This window comes from Convolutriloba macropyga, chromosome 1 (assembly GCF_964194025.1).
Source record: "Convolutriloba macropyga chromosome 1, txConMacr16.3, whole genome shotgun sequence".
Lineage (NCBI taxonomy): Eukaryota > Metazoa > Xenacoelomorpha > Acoela > Convolutidae > Convolutriloba > Convolutriloba macropyga.
In genome coordinates, this window is record NC_134468.1 from 79,749,477 (window position 1) to 79,755,476 (window position 6,000).

Sequence of the window (6,000 nt, forward strand, 5' to 3'; positions counted from 1 at the left end):
TGAGGTTTTTATGGCGTCCAAGAACTAACGAACCTGTTCAGATATACGAATATCAGCGTCACGTATTTGGAGCTAAGAGTTCTCCAACTTGCGCGAACTATGCTCTCTAGCGAGTGGGACTGGACAACGAAAAAGAGTATCCAATAGCAACCAAGGCAATACAAAACAACTTCTACATGGATGATTTCAATTCGTAGAAACAGTAGAAACCCCGGAAGAAGCAATTGAAGTCTTCAACCAACTACAACCTCTTCTCTCACAACATGGATTTGAACTGAAGAAGTGGATAAGCAACAGCGATTCAGTTACCAAAGCAATCCCAGAAGACTTGAAGTCAATCAGCAACACAAAGCAAGTCGAAGTGGAACCCAATACGGAGGGATCCTCAGTGCTAGGATTACAATGGACCGTTTTTGATGACAGTCTTCAAGTATGCAGAGGTACAAACAAGGAAATTGAAGCACCTAAAACCCGGAGGAAGATCTTGTCACTGGTATCTTCAGTATTCGGCCCGATCGGATTGTTTGCCCCGTTCAGTGTTCATATGAGACGACTTCTGAAAGGCATCTGAACTAAGAATGGACAACATTGGGACAACGAAGTGGAGCCTAGTGAAGAAGAAGAATTCCTGAGATGGAAAGAACAACTTCCAATAGTGGCTGAAACAAGCATCGATAGAAGATACTTCAACAGAGAGAGGGATAAAACTGAGCTTCATGTGTTTGCTGACGCATCTGAAGACACGATGTGTGCAGTGGCCTATCTACGTTCACAACCAAAAGAATACTCAGCTGACTTAGCATTTGTCATTGGAAAATGCAGAGTGGCACCGATGAGGCATCTTTCAATACCACGATTGGAGTTGCAAGCGGCAGTCATGGCAGTGAGGTTGAAAGAACAGATAGTCAAGGAACATGAAATGAGGATAAATAGTTGCAGTTTTTGGTCAGACTCAACTACGGTATTGCAGTGGATACACAGTTCCCATCGCAAACAACAAGTGTTTGTGGCCAATCAAGTAGCTGAGATACTAGACACAACTGATGTTTCACAGTGGAAACATGTCAGCGGTATCAACAACCCAGCAGACATTGGCACCAGAGCAATCAACATTGAGAAACTCAAGAGGAGTGAGTGGCTCACTGGGCCGGCCTGGCTAAAACGACCAGAAAGCGAGTGGCCAGAGCAAGTGAACCTAATCTTTGCATCAGATGAAGAGAATATACCCTCATCAGTATTCATGATACAGGCTGAAGAGAAGAAAGCTGTTATCCAGTGGGAACGATTCAGTAACTTCAACAGACTAGTAAATACAGTGGTATACGTACAGCGAGCATTGAATAAACATAAACCAGCGACACTCGTAGTCAGCATTGAAGAAAGAGAAAAAGCAAAAGCAACAATCTTCAAGTTACTACAGCGAGAACAGTTTGGTGAAGAGATGAAATCTCTCAAAGCTGAAAAGGAAATTCCAAAAGTCAGCAAAATTCTACAATTCTCCCCCTTCCTGGATGAAGAAGGACTTATTCGAGCCAAAGGCAGAATAGGCAAAAGCCAGTTGGACTTCAATGCAAAGCATCCAATTCTGCTACATTGGAAACATTATGCGGTTGAATTATTCTTGCGAAACGAGCACAAGGACAATCAACACGAGGGCACTGAGCATGTAAGAAACATTGTTCAGCAGAAGATTTGGATCCTAGGCATGCGGAACGCCTTAAGATCAATCAAGAACAGGTGCGTTACCTGCAGAAAAGGCAGAGCACAAACGATAGCACCAGTCATGGCAGATCTACCCGAAGAGCGGTTAGATGCTTCAACAGCATTTACAAATGTTGGAGTTGACTACTTTGGCCCTTTCATTGTGAAGATTGGGCGAAGAAACGAAAAGCGATGGTGTTGTCTCTTTACTTGTCTAACTATGAGAGCGGTGCATATAGAAGTGGTACCCAAGTTGGACACAGATAGTTGTCTCAATGCAATAATGAGATTTATTGCTCGAAGAGGCAAACCGAATACGATCATCAGCGACAACGGGACAAATTTTGTTGGAGCTGAAAGAGAGTTTGCAGAGTACGTTGCGGAATGGAACAAAGAAGGGATCGAAGAACATCTAATTCAACGAGGAATCAGATGGAAGTTCAACCCACCCGCAGCACCTCACTTTGGAGGAGTGTGGGAGCGGTTGGTGAGAAGTTGCAAGAAAGCAATGTATGCAGTATTGGGGAACAGATCAGTCACCGAGGACGTTCTTTCAACAACGATGTGCATCGTTGAGCAGACTTTGAATGCGAGACCTTTGACTCCAGTCAGTTCAGATGTTAATGACTTAGAAGCATTGACCCCAATCACTTCTTGCTTGGCAACAAGAACGTTTGCTTACCCTACCTACCATGCGCGGAAGAATTTGTTGATCATCGAAAGCTCTTTCGACAAACTCAAGCATATGCAAATCTCATATGGGACAGATTTCGTAAAGAATATCTGCCAACTCTGAATAACAGGCAAAAATGGCGATCTACGACGAACGAAACCCTTAAAGAAGGCGATCCCGTTTGGTTGATCGAAGACAGCGATAAGCGTGGATATTACATCTTAGGTTGAGTTACGGAGACCATCGTTGGGTCTGACGGTGTGATTCAATCAGCGATAGTTCGAACGAACGACGGAGTGTACAAGAGACCAGTAGTGAAGCTCGCCCCAGTACTACCTGGAAAAGATGTTTTCGCGATGGAAAACAGGGCCGGCGATATTGCGGCTGAGCTTAACAACTCAGAAATCAAATTGAATAGCGCTTCAAGGCCATTTCAAGCCTTAAAGCTAAAATAGCGTGACAAGCGAAATTTAATGCTACATTCTATCGAAGCCAAACGGATTTGTTCATTTTGTTCAACATTTATATTTAGCAACTATTATTAGTACGCAATCGTCATTCATGAAGTCAAACTATAACTCACACTCGAACTACCTCAACCACCAGCAAAACAATACTACGACTTAACAGTATTGCATCAGATTCTTTGCGATTGGATTGCGAATCAACCTGTTATTGATACAGAATATTCGACAAAACTTCTACATGGTTAACGAATTTCCCATGACATCAAATTTACACTGAAAAAGTGACGTTATGGAGAAGTGTTCACATTCTGTCGACATTATTATCTACAACCAATCAACAGTTAAATTTGACATGTAAGTCCACGTGACTAGCAGCATAAAAGGAGCTTGAAAAACTACTAAAAATCAGAAGAAATTTGCAATTTTGGTCATATTAAACTGACATACAGTGCGTATTGAAGCACACTTTCTTGAGCGGTAAATTACTTGTTATCGTGTATTGTTTCTGTGGATCAAATTAGTGATTGTACAGCCTAACTTTACTCTGACTTTTTGAAAATTGAATTGTCTTTGAAATTCTCAAATTTTCACATTGCGGAACAAAGTTCTAATAAGTAGAGTTACAGAGCAGTTAAACTGTTCGTTCTTGTTTCATTCATTTACCAGTTGCCGAGGCTGATTCCAGTTAGTTGATCGGTAGATCTGAGAACTTGGTTACAAAGATATACAAAACTTTGTATTTCGCCCATGTATTAAGATTGGGTATAAAACATAAAAGGTAGCCCCCACCAACGCAGTTTACCCAGCGTTGCTTATTTTTACATCAGATAGTAGGCCTACCTAATGTTCATAACCCTGTGAAATTTTATCTCACTAGCATTTTTGGTTAAGGAGATATTATCGAAAAACCTCTAATTTGAGAATATTTGGTTATTTGAAAATTTGGACTTTTGCTTAGTTTAAGCAAAGTTATTTGTTATTCGGCAAAGCCGAACAGGTAGTTATTTGAAATTTTTGAGTATCAAGTAATGCAACGGCATTCTACAGTATAGCGGATAATACAGTTCACAAAAGTTAACTGCGAAAACACAATATCCGGACAGAATTGAAACCGCTGAAACGAACTGGGCGGTGTAAAGTTTTCCTTGACTTTGATAGGAGAGCAGCCGTTACACCCACCCACACACACACACACACACACACACACACAAGCACACACGTGGTGGTTGATGAAAGAAACCAAAAGAGCGGAAAAAATTTTTATCTGAACTTAAGCTCAAATTACAAATTTTATCAACTATCTTCAAATACATTTCCCCCCGTGTTTTTGCAATCTGATTACAGTTATTGGGTTTGTTCATGGGGTGTTCATGGAGAGTTCTTGGGTTGAAAGAACTAGAAGAAGACGATTCCAGTGAGATCTTTGCTGTTAACTAGTTCTTTCCCCGAAACAATCGAGTGCTCTGTTGTTAAGTTTTTAAGTTTGAAAAAGCATAGGCTCCTTTCGTCAGGAACCACGGTTCTGTCCAACATTGTTATTTTCTATACCAAGGTTACCTTATTCAGGTGCCAGGTATTCTGAAGTTGACAAAAAACAAAAAAAAACGAAGCCTAATATCACTCCAGTTTATTAGATTTTCCCTGTGAATCCTGCCAGAAAAATTGTGATAGTTTTTGAGTACAATGTCAATCCTGCAAGACATGGTTTCATGATTCCTGCTCAAAGTTACCAAAAAGCATTTTGGCAGTTTTGTCGAAAAATTAAGAGTATAAGTTGGTATTTTGGAAATTGCGAGCAAAAAAGTCAACTTGCAGTAACAAAAACCGATATTGATTCTTTGTAGGATAACATTCAATCACTCAATGCAGACATTCAACAGGGGTTGTCTGAAATCAGAAACCATATTAAACAATTGGAACAAAACTCTTGGGAAGCCAAAATTGAGCAGCTACAAAATCAAATCACAGACTTCAAGAGCAGTGTGGATACTCTGAAGCCAAATAGCCAAACAAAACCCAAAAAAAATCAACAATCGGAAATTCACCTGAGCAAAAAATTATAGGTTTTGGAATACAGGAGAATCAGGACCAGCTTTCGAGAATTGAAGCAGTGAATGAAGACAAAAAAAGATCTAATTTCATGCAAATAATGGGGCTGAAAAATGTAATTCATGACTTTTTCAGATCAGGGAATCTTGCAAACAAACAGAACAGACCTATTGTAGTGAAAATTGATAATGCGTGAACTTTCAGAACAATCTTCCTATCTACTTTCAAAGTTAAAAAGTTCTGAAGTTGTCTTTAAAAATTTTTTCTCCGTTGAAGACTACAAAAAAGAAAAAAATCTATATCAGTGGAAGGCAAATCTCAAAAACAATTTTGGTTACGAAAAACACAGTTTCTCCCTTAAAGGTTAAGAGCTATTTTATAAGGGAAAATCTATCGTGCTAAACTTTGACCCTAATAATGTGCAAAGGTCTACAGATCAAAATGCCCATACCTCATGACTACCAGACCTCAAAATCTCGTCCGTAAACTGTAGATCCTTGTTTAATAATAATCGAAGAATTAGTCTTGATATTCATCTCATTGTTAACAGACCGGTTATTATCTGTCCGAGCTAAATCTGGTTTGATTCGAGAGTTGATCACACCTGTGTCTTTATTTCAAATTGTTATAGCGAAGTAAGTAGAATTGATTGATGTAATGGTAGCAAGGGAGGAGTTGTAATTGGCTTGAAAAAGAAAATTAATGTTCACAGTGAAACAATCTAGGCTAAATTTCCTGTTGCATTTGCACATTCGGCTCTCTTTTGCAATTTATTCTTATAAATGTTTACAGTCCACCTCAAGGTCCGTTTTGTTTGCTTAGAAATATAATTGTTTGATGCTTATTTGGAAGATATTATAGTTTGTCTCATGAAAAAGTCTTTAAAAACGATTTAGATCTGATCAATTTGCTCATAGTAGATTATGTAATACTTCCTGGAACTGACTAAAGTCTTCTGAGCAATAATAAAAGTTTTTGCGAGGGTTTTTGAAAATAAGGATTATGATCTCTTAAAGAGGACAAGAATATTAAAAAAGATTGCTTTTTGCATTTTTTCTGACACTACTGCTTTTTCTCATATCCAATCCTGTTTTCCGATCACCCAAGGAT